This window comes from Lycium barbarum, chromosome 8 (assembly GCF_019175385.1).
Source record: "Lycium barbarum isolate Lr01 chromosome 8, ASM1917538v2, whole genome shotgun sequence".
Taxonomy (NCBI): domain Eukaryota; kingdom Viridiplantae; phylum Streptophyta; class Magnoliopsida; order Solanales; family Solanaceae; genus Lycium; species Lycium barbarum.
In genome coordinates, this window is record NC_083344.1 from 47,169,642 (window position 1) to 47,185,629 (window position 15,988).

The following is a 15,988-nucleotide window of genomic DNA, read 5'->3' on the forward strand; positions in this document are numbered from 1 at the left end:
CTCAAAATCGAAGATTATTTATCGAAACTTATCCAAAAAGAGAGCCTAATAGAACGAATAAGGCATCTCGGGGTTAGCGGGCCCACCTCGGGTCAAGTCGAGGTGGCGAACATAAATTACGAACATTTAGTGTCTATGGGATCATACATAAAGATTTCGAAGTAATCCGATTGCATTTGCATAAGTTTCGGACGCTTACTTGCTTTCTAGCCAAAATAGGGTCATTAGGCTTCAGTTGAATTGAATGAATAGTAGCCATTTTATAGATCGGATTTCGAGGAGCAGAATTGCTCCCGGGGTTCCGATATCAACCTAACATACTATAGACATGCCAAAAGAAGAAGTGGGGAGCTTTACATACCTTATATACGACTTACGCTCGCCCAAAACTTAAGTCCCGTTTCGTCCGGAATCTGCAAATGGTCAAAGTTACCAATTAGAGATTTCAAGGCTTAAGAATTCACTTAACCTCATTTTTATCTACCGAAATTTCGACAGCATTTACCCTATATATATAACACCCCCGAGACTTAGCTCGGCTCAATAAACATCAACCACAACAACCCACAATATCACAAACATCACAAGTCATATAAAATCACTCTAACGTCAATATTCTTTTTTTCTACATAAATCAACAACTTTCATCCAAACTTCACAACATCGAACTAACACCCACATTATCATATTCATTTACTCGTTCAAAGTTATTCAAACACATTCCAATAATATTCCAAGCGATATACATGAATTTAAGCAAGCCGCTACTTTCCATATTCTATTCAAAACTTCTACGAATGCACAAAACTTCCCAAATCACATTGTCTTCCTTCCAAATTTATTAACAACAACCATAATCCACATTTAAAGTCTTACTTCCACAATTATATAAGAATACACATAAATCATATATTTTCCCATAAAAACCCGCAACCATTTCAATGCCAATTCAACTCGCTAAACATTCATTTACGTCATAAATGCCACAACGACGCAACTAACAAACTAAACAAAAATCAAATTCGTCTCCTTCACCATAACATGGCTCACGGCCACTTCATCACACACACACACACCAAAACTACGAAATTCTCGTTTATTCTCAATCCTTATAATATTCATACAAATTCCATAACACAATAGTAGCAAAAATTCTTACCTTTTCTTGAAATTCCGACTTGCCGCAAACGTGATTCTTTCGCCAAACTAATTGTGTCACGTTGAAGAGCGTCTTGAATGTACTACAATTATGGAAAGAACGAGATTTTTGGATCAAAAACAAAGGCTAGAAAAATTTTCTTTCTCCACTAGAGAGGTTCGGCCGAGAGTACTACTAGAGCTCAAGAATGAGTTTATGTTGATCTTCTTGAAAGTTCTAAAGAGGGCATAGATATATATATCCAAATTAAGGGTCATGTGAAAGTCACATGACCACTTAATATGGGGCTTGGGCCAAGGCTTTGGCCGGCCACCCCTAGTTCTTGGGCCTCAATTTGTGTTAAGTTTTTCTTGGCCCAATTCGTTGAAGTCTCGTTTTGTAATTCCCGAAACTAATTTCCGAAATTCCAAATTTACCCTCGGACCTCCTCCACATTTCCACACCAATATTTTCATAAACAACATAGAAATTTTAACTAAAATCAATTATTTTCTTATAACATGCAAGTCTTAATTATTTTCTCAATTTCCAACTATGCGAAAACACGGGACATAACATTCTCCTCCCCTTAAGGACATTCGTCCCCGAATGTTAAATTAATCTTATAAAGTCTTATGGTCATGGCGGGGGAGTCCCTCTTTTAACAATCACATACGTAATTCAATTTATCAATCAACACAACAAACTGAAAAGCTTAGATTACCTGTGGACGTCGGGAACAAGTGGGGGTATTTCTTCTTCATCTCGTCCTCCGCCTCCCAAGTCATCTCCTCCCGGTTATTGTTGCGCCACAGGACTTTAACGGAAGGCACTTCTTTAGTGCGTAGTCTCCTCACCTGTCGATCCAGAATAGTTACAGGCTGCTCGTCATAAGACAAATGCTCCGTTACCTGAATGTCATCCACTGGGAATATCCTGGAAGGATCACCAATACATTTCCGCAGCATAGACACATGAAATACCGGGTGTACTACCTCCAAGTCGGATGGTAAGTCTAGCTCGTCGGCGACTTCGCCTATCTTCCGAACAATCTGATACGGCCCAATATACCGCGGGCTCAACTTACCCTTCTTACCGAATCTCATAACACCCTTCATGGGCGACACCTTCAGAAACACCCAGTCACCAATCTGGAACTCTAACGGTCGACGTCGTCTGTCTGCATAAGCTTTCTGTCGACTTTGAGCAGCCAATAATCGCTCCCGAATAAGCTTTACCTTATCTACTGCTTCCTGGATCACATCGGGCCCAATTAGTTTAGTTTCGCCTACGTCAAACCAACCAATAGGAGATCTGCATTTCCTGCCATAAAGGGCTTCATACGGTGCCATCTGAATGCTGGAGTGATAACTGTTATTATAAGCAAATTCAATAAGCGGCAAATGATCATCCCAGCTGCCTCTGAAATCAATAACGCAGGCCCGCAACATATCTTCCAGCGTCTGAATAGTGCGCTCGGCCTGCCCATCGGACTGAGGGTGAAAAGCTGTGCTGAGGCTCACCTGAGTCTCTAATCCCTCCTGAAATGACCTCCAGAAATTTGCCGTGAACTGGGCACCTCGGTCAGTAATAATAGATACAGGGACTCCGTGAAGTCTAACTATCTCTCTGATATACATTCTAGCATAATCCTCAGCCGAATAAGTAGTCCGGACTGGGAGAAAGTGGGCTGATTTCGTCAGTCTGTCAACAATAACCCAAATAGAATCGTACCTGCGTGGAGTGCGCGGTAACCAAACAACGAAGTCCATATTAATCATCTCCCATTTCCAGGCTGGTATTTCCATCTCCTGTAACAATCCACCGGGCTTCTGATGTTCAATTTTTACTTGCTGGCAATTCGGGCACTGACTAACGAACTCGGCAATATCTTTCTTCATACCGTCCCACCAATACAAACACCTGAGATCATGATACATTTTAGTGGAACCAGGATGAACAGAATACCGTGCATTATGTGCCTCGCCCATAATCTGTCGCCGTAGGCCTGCAACATCTGGTACACAGAATCTGCCTTCATATAATAATACCCCTTCAGGCGAGATTTCAAACGGAGTCTTTTCTTTATTAAGGGCCACATCTCTGTACTGAATCAGAATAGGATCTTCAAACTGACGCTGCTTTACCTCTTCTATAATAGATGATTTAGCAACTGCACGAACAGAAATCCCAGTATCTCCAGAATCTGCCAAACGAACTCCAAGGCTGGCTAACTGATGAATTTCACGAACCAAATCTCTCTTACCAGATGGTACATCAGCCAAGCTGCCCATGGACCTGCGGCTAAGTGCATCTGCTACCACATTGGCTTTCCCAGGATGGTACAGAATATCAACGTCATAATCCTTCAGTAACTCAATCCATCTTCTCTGCCGCAAATTCAATTCCTTCTGCTTAAAAATATACTGGAGACTCTTATGGTCCGTATAAATATCAACGTGGACCCCATATAAATAATGCCGCCAAATCTTCAAAGCATGAATCACCGCGGCTAACTCAAGATCATGAGTGGGATAATTCTTCTCTTGCGGTCTGAGCTGCCGGGAAGCATAGGCTATGACTCGACCGTGCTGCATCAACACGCAACCTATCCCAATACCAGAGGCATCACAGAAGACAACATACCCGTCTGATCCTTCTGGAAGAGCTAACACTGAGGCTGTAATTAATTTTTCTTTCAATAGCTGGAAACTGCGCTCGCAGGCATCGGTCCACTGAAATTTCGCTGCTTTCTGAGTAAGCTTCATCAGTGGTGCTGCAATAGAAGAAAAATTTTCCACGAACCTGCGATAATATTCGGCTAAACCCTGAAAACTGCGCACCTCGGTCAGTGTAGTAGGCCTGGGCCAATTCTGTACAGCTTCAATTTTCTGCGTATCGACCCGAATACCGTATGCTCCGACAATATGCCCCAAGAAAGCCACAGAAGTTAACCAGAATTCACATTTGGAAAATTTAGCATACAATTTCTGTTGACGGAGAGTGCCAAGTACCGTCCTCAAATGATCCGAATGCTCCTCTGCTGATCGTGAATAAATAAAAATATCATCGATAAACACAATCACGAACATGTCCAGGAAAGGCCGAAATACCCGATTCATCAGATCCATAAATACTGCTGGAGCATTAGTCAAACCGAAAGACATGACTCTGAATTCATAATGCCCGTACCGGGTCCTGAAAGCTGTCTTTGGGATATCAGATTCTCGCACTCGCACCTGATGATAACCTGAGCGCAGATCCACCTTTAAAAAATATTTAGCACCCTGCAACTGATCAAACAAATCATCAATCCGGGGGAGGGGATATTTATTCTTTATAGTCACCTTATTTAATTGCCGATAATCGATACACATGCGCAGTGACCCGTCTTTCTTTCTTACAAATAATACCGGCGCTCCCCAGGGTGATGTGCTGGGTCTGACAAAACCCTTATCCAACAAATCTTTCAGTTGCTCTTTCAATTCCTTCAATTCAGCCGGTGCCATTCTGTACGGAGGAATAGATATAGGCTGCGTATCCGGCAACAAGTCTATAGTGAAATCTAGCTCCCGCTCGGGCGGAAGACCCAGAAGCTCATCAGGAAATACGTCTGGGAATTCATTAACGACCGGAACAGACTGAATGGTAGGTGTCTCAGCTGTAGTGTCGTGCACACGAACCAAGTGATAGATATAGCCTTTCTGAATCATCTTCTTAGCCTTGAGGTACGAAATAAACTTACCCCTCGGTGATGCTGTAGACCCGAACCACTCTATAACTGGTTCCCCTGGAAACTGAAAACGGACTACCTTTTTCTGGCAGTCAACATTAGCATAACAGGAAGCTAACCAATTCATACCCATAATGACATCGAATTCCAGCATATCTAACTCTATCAAATCAGCTTTAGTGCAGCGATCACCTATAGTCACAGAACAATCCCTATAGACCTGCCTCGCTATAATACAATCCCCGACCGGTGTAGCGACCTCAAATGGCTCTATAGTCTCAGACACTATCCCAATTTTACTAGCAACGAGCGGGGAAATATATGATAAAGTAGAACCAGGATCAATCAGTGCGTATAAAGATCTGGAGAAAACCAGTAATGTACCTGTGACGACATTCGGCGAGGCCTCCTGATCCTGGCGGCTGGCTAATGCGTATATGCGGTTCGAGGGACCGCTAGAACCTGAAGCACTACCACGGCATCGACCGCGTCCCGCCGGTGCCGGCATACCTCGCCCCGCAGGGCGTGCAACTGATGGAACAGATGATGAACCAGCGGCTGACCCCGTCGGCTGAGCCACACTACCAGAACCGCTCGCCAACGGACAATCTCGCATAAGATGGCCCTGACCACCGCATGAAAAACAGGCTCCAGTAAGTCGATAACACTCTCCCGGGTGCGATTTCCCGTAATGGGAACAACGGGGCCTGGGTGGTCTGGGCTGGCTGGGACCTCTAGCTATCTGTGATCCTGATGCTCTGGAGCTCTAACCGGCCCCAGACTGTCCTGCACTGGCAAATCTCCTACCGGCTGGCTGTGTACCCCGGCCTGACGGAGGAGGATGTCTGCCTGACTGCTGCTGCTGAGGCTGTCCGCCTCGAGAATCTCCAGAATAACCTGCGGATCTGGCCCTCTTGGGCGGCCTCCTGTCCCGATCTCTGCTAGAATAATCAGCTCTGTGTCGGTCCTCCATACCCAGGGCATAAGCCTGTAGTTGGGCAATATCCAAGTCTGCCTGCAATGCCACCGCCATACAGCCATCAATCAAATAGCGGTCTAACCCCATCACGTATCTATGCATCCGATCGGCCATATCTGCTACTATGGCAGGTGCATACCGGGCCAAAGAATCAAACTCCATATTATACTCACGGACGCTCCGACCCCTCTGCTGCAGATGCAAAAATCGGTCAACCCGCGCCCGCCGTAACTCTAGGGGCAAAAAGTGGTGAGTGAAAGCAGTAACGAACTCGTCCCAAGTAGCTGGGGTAGCACCCTCACCCCTGGATAGCTCCCAGGACTCATACCAGTGAGCAGCAACATCCCGTAGTCTATGCGAAGCCAACTCAACAGACTCAGTCTCTGAAGCCCTGACCAAGTCTAGTGAGCGCCGCATCCCCCGAATAAATTCATGGGGGTCCTCATCGGGCTTAGACCCGAAAAACTCTGGAGGGCCACACAATAAGAACTCTCGAACCCTCAGGCTGTCACGCCTGTCGTCATCATAATCATCTCTCCGCCCGCGTCTGCGAGCCTGTCCCACTACCAGAGTGTTCAATAACTGCACAGCCTCTCTCAGTGTCCTGTCCTCCGCCCCTGGGTGAGGAGCTGGAGGCTAGGGTGCGGGTGCTCGGGCCCCTGGACCTGCTGATGGACCTGCTCCAGGCTCCGCCGGTGGTGTAGCGGATCCCTCTGAATGGGGCACAACCTCGGGAAAATCATAAACACGAGCCCGGGTAACTCGCTGTGCCTGCCATCCCTGCCTTGCCCTTCTGGGCCGCCGTTGCCTTCTTCGGAGGCATCACTGCAAACACAATAACGAATCAGATCAAAATCATCCTAATAGCACGGCTCTAACGCACGATCTAAGATTCCAAAGAAAAGTAACACCCTAAATGTCCTGTAGCCTCCTGTTTATAGATGTGGTGCACAACACACCGATAAACAAGACTCTACGAGACACGGCCTGTGGACATTCCGAGGACAAACCGCTCTGATACCACTTTTGTCACGACCAAACCCCGTAGGCCGTGACTAGTGCCCGATCTGGGCACCCAAACCCATCTATCAAATACATTCAAGTAAATAGCAGAAGCCGACAAGGCTGTATTTACAAATTTAGATAATTTCCAAAAAAAAAAAAAAATCGGCAGAGTCTCCTTTGTTTTTAAGACTATCCAGAATAACCCTGTACACAGCAAACACCAGCAAAGGCCACACAGGGCTAACAAAGCAACGTATAAACATATGCGGACCGGCCGCCTCGGCGTATGGGATCGCCCAAACAACATATACACATATCCATACAGAAAGACCCTAACCCACAAACATGTCCATAGACCTCTAAACTGACCGACAGAATCATATGACGGGACAGGGCCCCGCCGTACCCAAAAGTGGACTCCGAATCAAAGGGAGTACTCCGAAATAGCAGAAGTGGAGCCTACAGTGGTGGATCACCGGCGTCTGTACCTGCGGGCATGAAACGCATCCCCCGAAGAAAGAGGGTCAGTACGAAAGATGTACTGAGTATGTAAAGCATGGAGTACAGAAATATAGGCCACAACTGAACACAAACAAGATACAAAGAAGAAGTACAAAACGGAGTATCAAAATCTGGTATCAAAATCATATATATATATATATATATATAATGCAACAAAATCATGCAATGCTCAAGAACGTGGTCACCACTCCGACGCTGGTGCCACACACAGCATAACACCAGAAGGTTCAAATCTCCGTACATCCCAAAGCACACACATATCAGCATATCATATCACCAGCCATATCACAGCATAACTCCAAACGGAACCCGGCCCTATGGCGAGGTCTCGGGAACCGTAACACAACATACGACCGAATTTATCATAGTGCGCATGAATCATAACCGGCCCGGGAACCGGTGAACGAAGTCATAATAAGGCACGAGCGGAGTCGTGAGCAAACAATGCAATTTGTATATCAAAATAGCCTTGCAAAACTTGAGTACTTCATAAGTCACTTCATTAACCAAAGTAGTCGGATAATTAGTTAGTACGGAAGTTTATTTCACAAAAATGTTTCCAAAGTGGTACGTATGGCTCACAACATAGCTTAGTATACCATAGTAATCAAAACATTATTTCATAGAGGAGAATCTCAAAATCGAAGATTCTTTATCGAAACTTATCCAAAAAGAGAGCCTAATAGAACAAATAAGGCATCTCGGGGTTAGCGGGCCCACCTCGGGTCAAGTCGAGGTGGCGAACATAAATTACGAACATTTAGTGTCTATGGGATCATACATAACGATTTCGAAGTAATCCGATTGCATTTGCATAAGTTTCGGACGCTTACTTGCTTTCTAACCAAAATAGGGTCATTAGGCTTCAGTTGAATTGAATGAATAGTAGCCATTTTATAGATCGGATTTCGAGGAGCAGAATTGCTCCCGGGGTTCCGATATCAACCTAACATACTAAGACATGCCAAAAGAAGAAGTGGGGAGCTTTACATACCTTATATACGACTTACGCTCGCCCAAAACTTAAGTCCCGTTTCGTCCGGAATCTGCAAATGGTCAAAGTTACCAATTAGAGATTTCAAGGCTTAAGAATTCACTTAACCTCATTTTTATCTACCAAAATTTCGGCAGCATTGCCCCAATATATATAACACCCCCGAGGCTTAGCTCGGCTCAATAAACATCAACCACAACAACCCACAATATCACAAACATCACAAGTCATACAAAATCACTCTAACGTCAATATTCTTTCTTTCTACATAAATCAACAACTTTCATCCAAACTTCACAACATCGAACTAACACCCACATTATCATATTCATTTACTCGTTCAAAGTTATTCAAACACATTCCAATAATATTCCAAGCGATATACATGAATTTAAGCAATCCGCTACTTTCCATATTCTATTCAAAACTTCTACGAATGCACAAAACTTCCCAAATCACATTGTTCCTTCCAAATTTATTAACAACAACCATAATCCACATTTAAAGTCTTACTTCCACAATTATATAAGAACACACATAAATCATATATTTTCCCATAAAAACCCGCAACCATTTCAATGCCAATTCAACTCGCTAAACATTTATTTACGTCATAAATGCCACAACGACGCAACTAACAAACTAAACAAAAATCAAATTCGTCTCCTTCACCATAGCATGGCTCACGGCCACTTCATCACACACACACACACCCACGGTTTCACACACACACCAAAACTACGAAATTCTCGTTTATTCTCAATCCTTATAATATTCATACAAATTCCATAACACAAAAGTAGCAAAAATTCTTACCTTTTCTTGAAATTCCGACTTTCCGCAAACGTGATTCTTTCGCCAAACTAATTGTGTCACGTTGAAGAGCGTCTTGAATATACTACAATTATGGAAAGAACGAGATTTTTGGATCAAAAACAAAGGCTAGAAAAATTTTCTTTCTCCACTAGAGAGGTTCGGCCGAGAGTACTACTAGAGCTCAAGAATGAGTTTATGTTGATCTACTTGAAAGTTCTAAAGAGAGCATAGATATATATATCCAAATTAAGGGTCATGTGAAAGTCACATGACCACTTAATATGGGGCTTGGGCCAAGGCTTTGGCCGGCCACCCCTAGTTCTTGGGCCTCAATTTGTGTTAAGTTTTTCTTGGCCCAATTCGTTGAAGTCTCGTTTTGTAATTCCCGAAACTAATTTCCGAAATTCCAAATTTACCCTCGGACCTCCTCCACATTTCCACACCAATATTTTCATAAACAACATAGACATTTTAACTAAAATAAATTATTTTCTTATAACATGCAAGTCTTAATTATTTTCTCAATTTCCAACTATGCGAAAACACGGGACATAACAGAAACCTTAACAGAATCATAATTACGTAATACACAATCTTATCCAATAGCTGACACTCAGATATCGCAATTAATATAACAATTTATCTTTTAATAATTACATCCTTCCTCATGGGATGATTTGGCCAAGTTATTCCTTCTTTCACACCCGTTCCTTATCCGTCGTTCTGTTTTTCTCAATATTCGAATTACCTGATATGCACATGATTCATCATTCCATGCCCTAGGTTTCCTTTGTTCTGCACTACTACATTTTAGTTCGTTTTCGCAAATAATTCTCGTGCTTTACCCGCTGACTCTTTTTGAGGTTCTGCTTAATTACGTTTCTTACGGTTCACTTTTTTTGACATTTTGATTACCTTCAACTCGATCATTCTCTTTTCTTCCCAAACATCGTCATATTAGAATCTTCCAATCTCAATCGGTAGCAAAGTGAATATCAGTTTATTTCGTAACATCTGTACCATACTTTTCGCTTTGTCTCATAAATTCTGTCCGGTTAATGTTTTCCATATATTACAACAATGGCTATCAGGGTTCGCCAATCAATCGACGCAGTCATAAATGGGGGCCCTACACATACATATATATATCACTACTATTTCTTTTACAGTACATCTTCAATCACTCGCTCATACTTACTCTAGCTTCGGAGCTGCGCTACTTTTTCTTCCCTTTTTAGCAATCTAATCCGTCTCAGCTCGTGTGGCCCCTATAAAGTTTCTAGCCATATCACACATCCTCATTCCCTTTTGATTACCCAGAATTTCCTATTCGTCTTTCATACCTATGTTTGCGAAAATTTTGTGCATTTCCCAGGGGGTCACCCATCCCAGAATTGCTCTGGCCCTGGCACGCTTAACCTTACAACTTTAATGAATTTAGGCACGTTAAGACCGGTATAATTACACCGATTTCCCCGCACAGCCTTTGTCACGTAATTTAAGACAAATCGGGGTCTTAGCAACTTTTCAAAACATTCCCGTAGCGGGTCCCACCCCAGCCTGGCAAGAATTCTTTTACTTTTGTGACTTTATGATTACCGTGTCGCCCTCCGTAAACCCTCAATATTACCTTTATGTATACATATGATTCTAGACAGCCCACGAGTTTAAGTTTTTATCCCACAAATTCCGTCTCCAATCAGTCGATACTGCAGGGCATCTTCCGACCACTAGCGAAAGAAAACTAGAGTCCGACGAACTTCGCGGAATCTTTTAGTGCTTAATTCACTTAATTACCTCCACGTTTATATACATCTATATATTTGAGTCGAGAGCGAACCGCTCAATTCTCAACTGCTTGTCCTACCTTTTGTATTCTTTCAATTAGAGAAAACTTGGTCGTCGGACATTTTCGCCCTTCACATGGGCTATGCTAAAACAAAAAGGGTTGGAACATATTTCTGGTCCCTCAAATTAAATTGCGAATTTGCTACTCGTATATGCTTTCTCGAGATAAAATTTTCCGATAAGGGTGATGCTTCATACAAATGACATGGAGGGTACCTCTGAAACTTTTAATCCACCCTCATAGATTTATCCTATCGGTATCGACCTTTAAGATATGTTAAGAATGTATATCTCATTTTCCTTTTCGTATCTCTAGAAAAATTTGGGCAGAGGTTCCTCTGTATTTCTTACTATCCCAAAACCTGTACACAGGAAATACCAACCATGCCTCACAGGGCCAACACATATACGTATATACATATCACATCATGTCGCATCATAGCCACACGGGGCTAACAATTAAAAATAGAAGTACACAGATATCGAGGCTTACCTCACATGCCCAATTCAACTACACCTGCTACACTTTCCTGTTTATTTTTTCCTTTCAACCTTCAGCTTTATGTTTCAATCGTATTTCAAACACCTTACCCAGCATACATCTTTCATATCATTACTTACCTGTGTATTGTGTAGCTTCCAATATTATCAATCGCTGTCTTACGTCGATACCGTTCTCCAGCTGCAATCAAGGGTTAGTAAGAAAAAGGAATTCATTTCCTACAGCTGGCTCTATCGCACAATCTAAGATCCAAAGAAATGTAACACCCTAAATGCCCCGTAGCCTCCTGTTTATAGATGTGGTGCACAACACACCGATAAACAAGACTCTACGAGATACGACCTGTAGACATTCCGAGGACAAACCGCTTTGATACCACTTTTGTCACGACCCAGCCCCGTGGGCCATGACTGGCACCCTACTTGGGCACCCAGACAGACTTACATATCCAATTATCATATCCAACTTAGCTCAGAGTTCACAATAGTTATTTTAAACATAATTTAAATCAAAACTTGTCTTAAGCGGTCGTGCATACCAAAATATCATAACGGAACAGATAGAAGCGGCGGAATGCACATCGCCGATCATGTGTACAAATATAAACATAAGGGCCATTTTGGCCACCATAACAGACGGACCGCATTAAGACACAGATCGTAATCAAACAGACACATATAGGACCCTCGACCCACATATATGACTACAGGCCTCTACATATACAAAACGAAAACATATGACGGGACAGGGCCCCGCCGTACCCCAAATAGTCGAATATACAGATACATACACATCCCAAAAGATATCTGCCGATATATGGGCTCCGAATCAAAAGGAGCACTCTGTAATAGCAGGACGTGGAGCCTACAGTGGTGGATCACCGGCGTCTGTACCTGCGGGCATGAAACGCAGCCCCCGAAGAAAGGGGGTCAGTACGAAAGATGTACTGAGTATGTAAAGCATAGAGTGCAGAAGTGTAAACCATAACTGAAAACAAACAGGATACAAAAAGGGGATACTGACCAGTATATCAAAATCTGTGCCAAAAACATATATACGTAATGCAGATAAAATCATGCAAAGCTCAGAAACGTGGTCACCACTCCGACGCTGGTGCCACACACAGCATAACACCAGAAGGTTCAAATCTCCGTACATCCCCGAACACACATATCATCATAACATATCACCAGCCATATCACAGCATAACTCCAAGCGTAACCCGGCCCTATGGCGAGGTCACGGGAACCGTAACATAGCATACGGCCGAATTTATCATAGTGCGCACGAACCATAACCGGCCTGGGAACCGGTGAACGAAATCATAATAAGGGCATGAGCGGAGTCATGAGCAAACAATGCAATTTATATATCAAAATACTTTTGCAAACTTGATAAAATCATATGTTGACTCATTAGTCGAAATAGTTCGAACAATTAATCAAAACGGGGTTCATTTCACAAAAGTATCTCCAAAATGGAAATTATGGTTCAAAATATAATTTAGGATATATGGCAATCAAAACATTATTTTTCGATAGCCAAATTCACAAACAAAAGTCTTTTGCCGACACTATATAAAAAAAATGAGCCTTATATAGCAAACGAAAGAGTCTCGGAGTTAACGGGCCCACCTCGGGTGAAATCGAGGTGGCGGACATGAATCACGGACATTTGGGGTCTATAGAAGCATACATGGAAGTTTCGAAGCAAATCGATTACATTTACAAAAGTTTCGGACATTTGAGCACTTTCCAGCAAAATATGAGTTTTATAGTTCAATTCGATTGAGTGAATAGTACTCGATTTCCATTTCGGATTTCAAGGAACAGAAGTGCCTCCGAGGCTCAAATATCGACCTAGTATACCTATGACATGCCAAAAGAAGGAATGGGTAGCCTTAAATACCTTTCTTGCGGCTCATGCTCGTACAAAATCAAACGCCGTTTCGTCCAAAATCTACAAATGGTCAAAGTTACCAATTAGGAATTGCAAGACTTCAAGAATTCACTTATTTTTATTTTGTCTACCGGAATTTCGGCAGCACTTCCCCTATACATATAACACCCCCGAGGCTTAGCTCGGCTCAATATATCAACAACAACCCAATACTACATTTGTACCAGCATTATCTTCAAGTAATCAAGGGGCGACAAATTCCCGAAGCTATAATACAATGGTGTACTCCACATCCGACCTCCTTTGAACAACAAACAAGCTCTAAGCGAGCTACCAAACCCTACCAATCTCCATACCACAAGAAAATAATAACTAATCAGCTTATACAACTACCACAGGTTGAACTCACACCTTCCGATCACCGTCCCATGAGTTTTTAACGAATACGTACCTTGCATCCGAGCTCAAACAATCTGATGTAGATGCTTTTAGTAATCAGTTACTACACCAATTGATCCTCCATATAAGTCCGTTGAGCATGTAGAAAAAAATTACTATAGATCTAATTAATATAAGACATGCAATGAATATACAAAGAGAAAGAGGAATTTTGGTTCCCTATATATAAAATTCACCTCAATGTAGCACCACTTGAGGGAGTTCAGAAGATTAGGACTTCAATATGCTAGATAATGATCTGATAAGGAATATATATGAATCCCTATAAGTGAAGTAACGTGGTAACTAGTTGCCAAAGTAGAAAGTTAAAAGAGTATTGACACTATTTTAATGTAAGAGGCGGTGGGTGCATTAAATGAATCAATTGTCATGTTTCCGAGAAAACACATGTCAGGCACTAAAAAAAATCTTATCTTCATATATTAATTAAAATATATAATCATAAAGTTTATCCATTTATAGGATAATAAATATAAACTATTCAACAAAATTCTATAACCTGGCTACAAAAAGATATGTGTCTATATAATTCGTATCCAACTTATCTAGCAAAGGGTAAATTATACATTGTAACAAAAATATATTTTATAAAATTCTAGCATTTCAATTTATATCAAGAGTACAAATTTTTGTACTTTTAATTCTCAAAAGGAAAAAGATAACTTTCTTTTCTTATGATAAAATAATTTCTTCCTTTATAATAAAGAAAATCCCATTTGTAAACTACCTGATATCATGTATATAATTTAAAGCATATCAAAAAAAAATAGTAGCAATTTTAACTATATAAAAATCATATTTATCGATTTTTCACAGAAAGGTTACATTTAAAAGAAAGTACAATATCAAGGCTATATATAATAGTTTAGAAATTCGTCAAACTAGTGAGGTCTTACATCTATAACCTCATGTACGATTCTAATCCTCTGAATCCATATTGATCAACTCGTGATACATCATAACATAAACGTACGGGATGTTACAATCCATTTCGTCATTCTCTTTGTAGTTAGCTTGCAGACCTTTATTACCCTCCTTATTACTCTTTAGGATACGTCGCTGCCTATTTAGATGCGGCACAAATTCCCCTGGTCTAGAAATATCATATCTCACGCCCGCATGAAGTATTCTCTTGATCCATTTTAATTCCTTTTCATACCTGCTTTGTGGTATGCTTATCTTTAATTCGTTCCTGCTCCCTTTTAACGCATTCTTGATGTGCCACTACGTCCCGAATTTCGGCCTCCTTAAGCTAACCTCTTTCTCTCTTTGGATTTTTTAACAATGCCATACCTCATTTCAGGACTAGATCTGCTCTTCCCCCCTTTTAAGGGTGTTTTTATACACTAGTAACTCCCGAATATAAATAGTCATCGCCCAACCTTAACGATCCTCCAACTCATTTGGTCTCTTATAATATCGGAATTCTCTCATCATATAGCTTGACTTATTTTCCTTTCTGCTAATCGAGGGCTTTTCATTTGAACGAAGCGCTTATGCATTACAGATCCATTCTCATTGCCTTGTTTAAGGCCTTTCTACTTCTACCTTTTATGACTGAACATTTCCAGAATCAACGAGTTAATGGGAACATTGGAATCTATCAAAACATTTTACAGAACGTTTGGTCACACTTTGCCCTTTTTATCCCTCGTCTTCCTCCACAACTATTATCACTGAAATTCTCTTTACTCTGAGTGTCCGATTTCACTCTACGTCGACAATATATCATTGAGAGTTAATATGGTCCTCTCTTCCACTTCCACTATCAATCCTTTTATTCACTTAGCTCACTTATCCAAAATTTTCTTGACTACTTATTTGTATCCCACCTACGCGTTGTCGTTCTTCCGGTGTTCTGCCGCTTTTTGTTCGTATCATGAAATCCTTGCAAATATACTCTCTTATTTCTTCTCCTTCTTGCCACCAAGGCTAGTCCATACTCACGAATATTTCCCTTACATCCTTCTATTTCCTTTATAATTAAATATCGGTATTCCTCATCCTAATCCCATGTTGTTGAATTTCTAGTCAATTGTGTCGACCCATCATCCTCGTTCTTACCTAGATGATTGATCGGTTTCCTGCTGCCA